General features: G+C 44.4%; 1 long non-coding RNA gene across 1 annotated transcript; it reads left to right on the top strand.

The window, feature by feature from the left end:
* The first annotated feature begins 425 nt into the window (after positions 1 to 425).
* Positions 426 to 2416, top strand: LOC103651155 (uncharacterized). Its single transcript, XR_564596.4, has 3 exons — positions 426 to 627; positions 1168 to 1545; positions 1632 to 2416. It is a non-coding gene; the product is annotated as an uncharacterized lncRNA (long non-coding RNA).
* The last annotated feature ends 8486 nt before the right edge of the window (positions 2417 to 10902 follow it).

The raw sequence follows: 10902 nt of genomic DNA, 5'->3' as shown, positions 1-10902 counted from the left end.
CAGAAACAACAATAAAGCGTGATGTGCACAAGGGAGGGGAGGGGAGCGAAGCCGAGGCGAGGCACCAAAAAAACTCGTGAACCCAATCGAATCGAATCCTGAGAAAGTGAGAATTGTCGAATCTCCACAGTAGTGGAGAAGAACCTTGTCCCTAGCTAGAACGATAAATTTGGATTTATGCTATTATGGAACTAGGTTTCACTTAAATGCCATCATATAAACACGTTTCCCTGATCCACCATTCTTAAACATTGTCTTGCAGTCAAAATACAATTTAGGGGTTATTTAAAACACAACCTTAGAGCAACAACAATAATTCTCTTAATGACTATATAAATCAAGAATTTAGATAGTTAGCACAAAATTCTCTCTCCAACAGCTCTCTAAATTGACTTCATAAATTTAGTTATTTCTCATGTAACCCTGTTTGCTCCCTGCATTTCATAACCATGTAGCAAGTCCGGAAAAAAAACAACTGGTGCTTCGTACGTCACACAGGCCTTTCACCTTGACGTCGGCGCTAGGCTCTGCCTCCTCCCCGCCACTCATGTTCTTCGCAGGAGTTCCTCCCCGCCGCTCCCGGTCATCGTAGGATCTCTTCCTAGCCGCCGCAGGAACCGGATTCAGGTCTCCTCTCTCTCCCCCACCTCGACCCCCACCCCCAACTGTCTGCCGGATTTGTTGGATATATCGCTGCAGGTTTCCAGGACTCCGACGTGTTCATCCACTGCCACAAGGCAACGAAATGTCGGATTGTTAATGGTGCAAACGCTACCGTGGTATAGTTGCAGCTCATTTCCTAGCCGCTCCCAGTTTCCTAGCCGTCGGTTTCCAAAGGCTAGAATCGGTGTCATCAGTTTCATCAGTGGCATGGTCTTCAGTTTCATCAGTGACATACGAACTGTGGATCTATTAGTTTCAAAAACTGGAGATCGGTTTCATCAGTTTGCAGTTTCATCAAATGAACATGGTCTTTAGTTTCATCAACACACATATTTTTCTGATGAAATTATTTCATACAAATGAACTTAAGTGAACTGAATTGCCCCTTGAACAAACACCGCTTTTTTGCCAAATTATTTCATAGAACAGTGACTACTATTTTGCCAGAGTAGTTTGCAAAGTCTTAAAAAGTGCTAATTCCTATATTGTTCAATTTGTTTTCAGATATGGAAGGGGATGGTTGTTATTTTACCAATCTTGTGAATTGAGGATTTGAACCTTTTGAAGACATCTCTCAATCACCAGTTCACTTGCAACAGCCAATCTGTACAAAGGATAAGAACACCTCATCCAAGCCAACCCTAAAGCACATAGGTAAAAATTTCAGTGAAGAAGAAGATAGACACAAGGGACTAATCAAACAAGAGGCACGTTTTGGAAAAGAATATATTTGTTCTCTGAGGCGAATAGAGAAAATTGTCCCAAACGTACTGAAAATTCTTTGCTGCATCGTTGGAGTTGTATCCAAGATGCTGTAAGTTATGTGGATGTTGCAATAGTATTGAGACTAGAAATCAAAGCGGTTTGGCTGTTCATGATAGGGTATGTCAACATGTTATTTTACTCATCTACTGGTTATGAAATTCATGACTTCCAATTTTTTGACTGAATGTCTTGTTTGATTCCAGGTGGAGCAAGCTGAGAAGCTTTTTAAAGAACAAGATCCCCACAACAAGTCTTTTCAATTCAAGCATTGCTGGCTGTTGTTGAGGAACCAACCAAAATGGCATGACAAGCTAAATCAATTAGTTACCACAAAAAACTAGTAACAAGAAGCAGAAAACAACCAGAAAAATCAAGTCTAGGCCTTGTTGACCTATCAATGAAGGAGGTTAATGATGCTGCTCCTAATGCAATTGAGATTCCAGAGATAGAACCATCACAAAGACCTTTGGGTAAGAAGAAGGCAAAAGAGGCGGCACGTCAGGGTGGCAATGATGCTTGCAAAGAAGCATTGAAGTTTCTGTAGGCAAAAAAGATTGAGGATGATGCAGAGAAGGAGATGAAGAGAGAAGAAAGACATGCAAAGTCATTTGCTCTGGACAAAGAGATGCTTGAACTAGAAAAGGAGAGGATTGCGCTAAAGAAGGAGAAGGTTGCCAACGAGGCAAACAATAATTTCTTGAAGAGGATTGCAGAAGAAGATAGAATAATGACCATTGATCTCAGTGCCATGAATGAGATGCAGCAGCAATATTACCTGAGCATTCAAGCTGAGATTATGGCTCGTCGCATGAATTAGATCATAGCTCACTGCTAGCCTTGTTCTTAATTTAGTTTCTAGAGGCATTCTATTGTACGAACTATTGTCATTGTTAATTTTAATTGCATGAACTATGTGTCTTGAGTTATCAGCATTGTAAGAACTATTTCGGTTGTGATGTTAATTTAAAGAATATTAAGTTCCTAATTCTGTACAAGGTCAGTGACATAACCTATCGCAAGTTTGGTATGCTGAATAAATATTCTATTGTAAGAACTATTGCAGGTTCCGCTGAAAATACAAAAAAATATAAGACACTAATGCTGGAGGTACAAAAGGACTTTGCCACATTATTTCTAGAAATTTAAGAATCTTAAACAAATGACACTAACTATATAGATCTGGGTGGTGCTGCCACAAGTGCTCCACTAGGTCTTCTCGAAGTTGAAAGTGTGTTTCTTGGTTTCTAATTTTCATGTGATTCTCCAGAAATGCATCAAATTCGGCTATCATCTCATGGGAGGGTTCCACATTAACTTCACCATTTTCAAAGCGTTCGTTTGGATCCACTCTTCCTTCATCTTCAATAATCGTGCTATGCATTATTATACAGGGTACCATTATGTTACTTAAAGTGTATTCATCCCATAATCGAGTAGGACCCCGAACAATAGCAAATCGAGATTGCAGGACGCCAAAGGCTTGTTCAACATCCTTCCGTGCTGCTTCCTGTGCTTTAGCAAAGTAAGTCCTCTTATTACCCCGTGGTTTAGGTATGGTCTTAACCAATGTTGCCCAAGACGGGTATATGCCATCTGCAAAGTAGTATTCCATTGAATAGTCATGGTTATTTATTATGTAGCTCACTTTTGGACCTTCTCCATTGTATAGCTTTGTGTTGACGCTTTTTTGGGGCGCCAAACACTCAACAAGAACCAGCGGCGGTGCTCTCAGCACAGGCGCGGACGGTCCACGGCCAGGGGCCGGACGGTCCGCGACCTGGCGCAGGGCTAGGGTTTTCCCTGCCTGACGGCCAGACGGTCCGCGCGTGCGCAGGGGCGGCAGAAGATCGCCGGCGGCGCCTGAATCTCGCTCCCGGGAGGGACCCCGTCGGGGAGGAGAGATCCTAGGTGATGTCTAGGCTCGGGCAGGCCGACCTAGACTCCTCTAATCGACGTAGAGTCGAAGAGAAGCGGAGAATTTGGGGATCGAGAGGCTAAACTAGAACTAGACTAGAACTACTCCTAATTGTACAAGAAATAAATGCGAAATAGAAGTGTTATTGATTCGATTGATTATTACAAATCGGCTGTATACCTCTGTATTTATAGAGGAGGGGGCTGGACCCGTTACAAACAAACTCCCCGAGCTAATCCCGCGAATTTTGTTAACAAACACGGCAAGAAACTCGGAACCCTAATCTGTTCTGCGCGCGCGGACCATCCGATCCCAGGGCCGGACCGTCCGCTGGCTCTTTTTGGTTCCCAACATATGCCCCCTGCCTTTTAGTGGAGCTGAGCGAACTAAAAGCAACTAACTCGATGTGATCACATCGGTTTTCTTAGGCATCTTGCCACTTACTAGGATGGTACGCAGTGGCCTTGGTCCTGATGGTTGACTCAACGGACGTGACCCCTTTAGCTTTGATCGAACTGTCAGTCCCAACACCGCTGAGCGTCATACTGGTCCTGACCAATTCGTCACCTTGCTTTCCTAATTTTCTGAGTGTTCTGGCGTAGCTCCGTAGTCGACCAGGTCTTCTCCTTGCAGGTCGTCTTCCTCCATGGGCGTCGGTACGTCGTTGGAGGCGTCTTGGTGTAGTGTGGATGGTTCGGCCTCAGGGGTCGGACGGTCTGCGTCCTGTGTAGATGATCTGGCCTTTATAGCCGGACAATCTACCATACCTGCAGAGAGCTGCACAGTTGTCGTTTTATTTCCTATCTTTGTGGTCGTTTGATTTTTCTCAATGGCCTTTGGTCTCCATCTCTTTTGTGGTGGCGGATACTGCGGATGTGTGTCATTGAATATTTTTTCCGCCTCCTTTTCCTGATTCTCCTTTGCTCTGAGGCGCTGTAATTTTCGCTTTTGTGATCGTGTCAATCTCGATGGGCACCATTGGGGCATGGAGTATTTTGGATCGGCTGTTTTCTTGACAGTCGTACCTTCCTTTTCGTTTGTGTTGGCCGATTCACCAAAAATCATCGGCCCTTCGTTATTTTGTTGTACGACGAAAAAAATCTGTCGTTCTATTCTAATGACATCTCCTTTTATCGTACTGTTGGAGGCTGCAGCTGTATGCCCCCCTGACGGATTAGTCAGCCTTTGGGGTCGAGTTGTTCGACAATCTTGCTGGGCCTGTGCTCGTGGACCAGATTGAGGGGCTCTCAATTGGTCTTGTACTGGAGGCGTCAACCTGTCAAGAACAGATATTTGGGGTGCCCCCCAGGCGGGGTACTGTGGCATCCCAAATAGATATGATGGCATGCCCCACAATTGATTTGGGACATATGGTGGAGGTATGTATGTATATGGATATGGCATAAGTAGATATGGGGGTGGAGGTGTCCATGCAGGTATGTTAGGCCTCAACTGGACACTATGACCTTCCATTTTTTCCAATTGGTGAGGTGGTCCAATCGGTCTTTCCTGACGCTGCTCATGAATGGGCGAGCGAGGTCGCCTTGCTAGCCGATCACTGGGTCCGGCCTTCTTTTTCACATACTTGGATAATAATTGATCGAAGGTCGGGTCGGGTTTGACCAACCGACCAGCTGCCCTGAACGTGTTAGTTTTCCACATACCTATTTCTGGTTGTCGTGGTTTAAAGGTACGTGGTCGTCGTGGCTCCTTTGTGTTGTCGGACCGTCTGCTGGAACGCTCCGGACCGTCTGGCGATGTTACGGACCGTCCGCACCTGGACACCGGACCGTCCGCGATGCGCAGTATTGGTTCTCGCGCATGTCCCCTTGTCTGCGCTTGCCCCCCTGAGCCGGAGGTTGTGATGGTCACTTTCAGTGTCTCCCCTCCTTCAAGAGTCTTTTCGGCCACCACTTTCCTGCAAGAGATTTTGTTGTTTCCATCGGCCTCCCGTGCGTTGCCGATGATGACTTCTTTGTCTTTTCCCTTATCGGCTGTGCTGGGCCGAATTAGGACCCTTTTGCCCTTGAAGTCGATCATATTTCATTGGGAAGGGCTCCGTGTCCTCCTGAAATTTCAATCGCCCCTCGTCAATGGCTGATTGGATTTGTCGTTGGAACACATTACAATCATTAGTGGCATGAGAAAATGAGTTGTGCCACTTGCAATATGCGCGACGCTTTAGTTCGTCGGCGGGTGGAACAGTATAATCGATCCTAATGTTACCATTTTTTAGTAATTCATCGAATATCTTATCACATTTGCCGACATTAAATGTAAACTTAACCTCCTCCTGTCGTTTCTTTTGAACTGACTGTAAGGAGGAGCAAGCCGAAGATTTGGCCTGCTCAGGCCAAACTATTTCGGCAGTGTAAACTTCCTTTGGTTCATCGTCCGAACTACCTTGATTGTGTTCTACTATATGGACATTATGATGAACCGTTTTGACTAGTTTTTTGCTTCGGCTTTCACAAGTGAAGCGTCCCAATCCTCTGGGACTCAAATGTGATACAATTACTAGTCCCAGGAGGCTAGTAAACACATTTATACATCAGATGATTATAGATATGCTTAAACGAGACAAATCTATAAAGGTGGCGAACAACTTTAAGAGTTGGTCCACAACTCGGGACATATCATCAGAGTGGGGCTGAAGTAGCCCGATATACGCAGCGAAGCAAATCAGCGGTCCAACAGCCACAGTCAAGGTTGGGAACAGTCGTAACTCTTACCTGATCTACTTTTCTGAAAAACAACAAATAAGCAAGGGTGAGTACAAACGTACTCAGCAGCCCACCTTCACCCGCTGAATGGGGAAATCAGATATAATGCATGGAATATGTGGAGCTCAGGATATTTTGCAGAAACAACAATATTTTATGCAGGGTTGTTTTGAAAAACATTTTGTATTTTGCAAAGCGCATCCTCTCCAAAAGGAGCAGGAAGTTTTTCAGTATAGAACAAAATCCTCTGGACTAAACCATCCAGGTATCTCAGCAGTTTCCCACTGGTTTCCATTTTCAAAAACAGCTACTAGAGTTCCCGTCCACCATAGCTCACGGCTCAACTGCCGTACCTTTTAAAAACCACTTTTCTCAAACGCACCCTTTTTTTCACTAATTGTCATACCATACCAGACTCGTCCATACCAGTGGACATGGACTATTCGAATAGGTTTTCAAACTCTACGCAGAGGGGTACACTTTACCCACTAGTCTGGCTCTGTGATCTCATGGCCAATGAGATCCGAATCCGAATCTCTTTCTTTCCTCGCACTTAACGGTTATACCGGAAGGAGTCAGGCCACCGCCATATCCAAACCGGACAAAACATTCCCCCTCCTTATCCTCCAGGTGCTCCCCAGCCTTCATAACCCTGGGGTTTGAACCGTACGAGTTCATATCGAGTGACTGCCCATACAGTCTCGAGTGGCTGTACTTGTTATGAGTACAGGAAGTGAAGGATGACAAACCGGTCCTTATATGAGGGGACAATCCTTCTGCTCACGCCTAAACCAGCTGAGCCATCACCTTAGGCCCTCCCCTAAACCAGGGAGTCCCTGATCATCCCACTCACAAGGTGATAAGGGTGAAAACCCTTCATCATACACATTTTGAAAAGCATTTTCTTTTGAAAACTCACACCTTTTCTCAAATCATTTGTAACAAATATATCAAGGATTGATTGCGGCAAGCGGCTGGGTGGCCATAATAACTTGTCTCAAAATCATATCATGCATAAAATAATAGGTTGAGGGTTGTGGTTGAAAAATCATAGGTAATTTATGCATCAAAGGGATCCAGTGAGCTTGTCGTGCTTATCCGGCGAAAGGGGAAGGGGAGCTCGCGGAACTGGCTTGGCGTAGACTTGCAGATCTGGCCTCCACGAGACGGCACGAACGCTCTGATAACTATGCAACATGAATAAGCAAACATACAAACCAGCAAGTATATCAACAGATATTTAGTATAGTGGTCAGAATATCGATATATGGATGGGTAGAGTCTTGAGTAGAATATGTGTCATGTGGTGTTGAGATACTACTAGTGGTGGAGCGGAGGTGCTTACCAGGAGGGTGGACTGGAGGCGAAGTGACACTATGCGTGTAGCCGGCAGAGCGGAGTAACTGAGTGGGTGGGGTGTTTTCCTTGTCTGAGGGTGTGTGGAGAGGGAGAGGGTAGCTGGGTGTATTTATAGTTGGGTGTATGTGGTGTAGCATAATGAAGTTCACTGTTGGTGAGAATAGTGACGAATGAATCGTCCGACTTAGTATGAACAAGAGAGTTATAGGCAGAATATGGGACAAGAGTATTTTTGGAAGTTTTTTAGAATATGAACCATGCTTAAGGGATGACATGGTTGGATAGGGAATAGTTTGATAAGAATTTAGAAACAAGAATTATTGGAATCGGAGTTTGGAAGCCTTGTTCGAAAGAATCTCAAAGTTAAGCGTGCTCAACTTGGACAAACCTAGGATGGGTGACCAGATGGGAAGTTCCCTACTGGAAGGAAAATCACAGTCACCGGAGTTCGTATGACTCGAATATGGGTCTGGCTGGTCTTAGGTGGACTGGACAACATGATGGATGAGTAGTTGAAATTTGGGGGTGATCGGATGATCGATGAATAGTAACGGTAAATAGTGACGGCGAAAAAGTTATTATAGATACCATCGATGAATAATAACGATATTGAATAGTGTTGATGAATAGTAACGATGGTGAATAGTGTCGATGAATAGTATCACTGAATAGTAATGGTGAATCGTTCGTATGAACGAACAATGAACAAACGATGAACGATGAATAGGAACTATGAACGAACGGACGAACGAACGATCGGAATTTCGGGAGCATAACGGCAGGACAAAGATTATCTGGAAGAACGATGAATAGGGACTATGAATGAACGATGAATAGGAATGATGAACGAACGGATGAACGATCGAATGATCGAACGAATGAACGATCGGAATTTTGGCAGCATAACGACAGGACAAAGATTATCTGGAAGAACGATGAATAGGGACTATGAACGAACGATGAACGATGAATAGGGACTATGAACGAACGATGAACGATCGAATGATCGAACGAATGAACGATCAGAATTTCGGCAGCATAACGGCGGGAAAAAGATTATTTGGACGAATGAACGGATGAACGATCGGACGAACGAACCATGAACGATCGGACGAACGAATGAACAAACTAAGAACAGGAGGACGAACGATCGAAGAACGACCGAACGATCCTTGTGCTAGTGTGTGCTTGTGTGGGAGGTGGAGTGGGCGTGTGGGGGGGGAGCGAGAGAGTTGCCATGAAATGGCTTGGGTTGGGATGAGAGGAGACCCTTGCCCCTCTATTTATAGCCATGGTGGGGGGATTAGGGGGAGGGATGAGAGGATTAGTGGGAGGATGAGAGGATTAGTTGGAGATTAGCATGGATTTGTCTTATATGAGTGAGATTAGCTTGTAGAGCTCGAGGAAAGTTATGAAGAAAATATTTGTGGGGACTTGAAAAATGATTCTGAAGGTATTTCTCAGGAAGAAAATACTTGGAGATATATCGGTGGAATATCTGGGCAATATTTCTGGAAAGAATTTGAGGGGGTCACTGGGGAAATATCTTGGAAGTATTTCTGGAAAGAATTTGAGGGTGATCACTAGGGAAATATTTGTAGGATATTTTGAGGAGGATTTTGGAGAGAATATAGACCACTATATTTTATTTGTTGATATCAACTCGCAAACAAACATTTTGAAATGAAATTTGAAATTCATTTTGAATTTAGAGCGAGTTTGAGAAAATTTTAGGATTTGAATTTTTGGGATGCTACAAATCTACCCCACTTAAAAGGAATCTCGTCCTCGAGATTTGGCTTAGAAGGGTTATGGTTATAGCTTTACTTCAGCTACATATCTTCACTTTGCAGACTCTTCGAGGAGATAGAGCTTCAACAAAATCTGGCCTTTGAGGAGCATCTGGTTGCCGATTGCAAACGCTAATTCTGGCTACTCAAGATCATCTTCAGGCTTCTAGGTTTCGCTTGGCAGCTAGCTTATTGGGGAAGCATTGATGCCAACATGCAAGCCTTTCTCTTGCAAACTCCCACATGGATTCCTTCCTTGATTGGTCTTCTGGTGCTTCATCAACAAAACTTGGGTGACCACTTCTCATCCAAAAACTCATAAGCTTCGATGATCTGGTCCTCCACAAGCTTGCTACAGGCCTTCTTCTTTTTCTCCATGGCAGGAACTTTACTGGAACACTACCCCACTTAAAAAGAATGAGGGTAGAACTCTTGAACCTTGGGGATTTGAACTCCTTGATGTACCTCATAACAAGGGTGTTATGGGGCCTTCTTCTGCTGTTGCTACTTGAGCAGGCTGCGGAGAAATGACTGACACAGGGTTGATTCTGAGAGAACCTTCTTCTTATCTTCTCTTCACTATCTTCTTTTCACTGACCCTTTCTTTCTCTTTGCTCTTCCCACTGGAGGATTCTATCAAAGACTATTACCATCATACAGAGGAGGAAACCAAAGATGTTGAACCATGTACAACAATCTTCAACCCAAGAATCACCAATCATTGTGATCTTAGGGGCGAGGGAGTGGAAAAATGGAGTTGCTTGCGATTTGGCAGAGGGGATTTTATCAGGTGTGTGATTTGCTTTGAGCGATATGGGAGTTGAGGGAGCTGGTGCGAAAGTTTTATAGGCGAGCAGTATGCGAGGGTGTGGAGTGGTGGTGATGGAGCAGGTGCTACGTGGCAGCAAACACGACAAGGGGAGTGGGGGATGGTGTTGCTGGTGGTGATGGTGGCGGTGGGTGCGCTGCAAAGGGGAAGTGGGGCGGTGGTGGTGCGCATGGAGGCGGGCACACATGCGGGGGAGCACGGGTGAGTGGTGGGGTCAATGACCCTAATATTTGTAGTCCCTTGTTCCAAGAATCTTTGCCTCTCTGTATGGTAATAACTCCTTCTGTCCTCTTTTCCTATTTACTTTGACTCAGGGGCAGTGCTTTGATTCTCACGGTCGGTCCTTTTGACTGAGCGACTGGATAGGTTGCTTCTGTAGCTTATTCCAGGCTTCAAGGGTAAGCTTCCTGGTATCTTCTTAGGTAAGGCACTTTTCTCTTGAGATGGGTTAAGATGAGAATGGAAGCATAAGGTGAGGATTAGCTCTAATTTGTGATCTATGTTTTTAGAGAAAAACTTTTTCTTAAAAAGAAAGAAAACACTCAAGCTCAGCAATGATAAGCACAAACAAATCAAATATTTTGAATGGGGGAAGAATAGAGTTTTTCATAGCACGGACTACTCAGATTCAGGGGCTAAGCATAACTACTATTGCTTGGCTCCTGAATTGAGAACTATGCTAAATGCAACTTATGAGCACTAACGTTAAAGCATCACATATGCACTCAAAAGGGGAGAAAGCATCAAGCGAAATTCATTTTGAAATGCCCTAGGGGGCCACACAAATAGAGTTTTTCAAAACACGAGTCTACATGATTACCTCTCATACATGCAGGGCTCTAGCCAAAGTGAAGAAAA

The sequence above is a fragment of the Zea mays genome, chromosome 3 (assembly GCF_902167145.1).
Source record: "Zea mays cultivar B73 chromosome 3, Zm-B73-REFERENCE-NAM-5.0, whole genome shotgun sequence".
Lineage (NCBI taxonomy): Eukaryota > Viridiplantae > Streptophyta > Magnoliopsida > Poales > Poaceae > Zea > Zea mays.
This window is presented reverse-complemented; position numbering and strand designations above follow the sequence as displayed.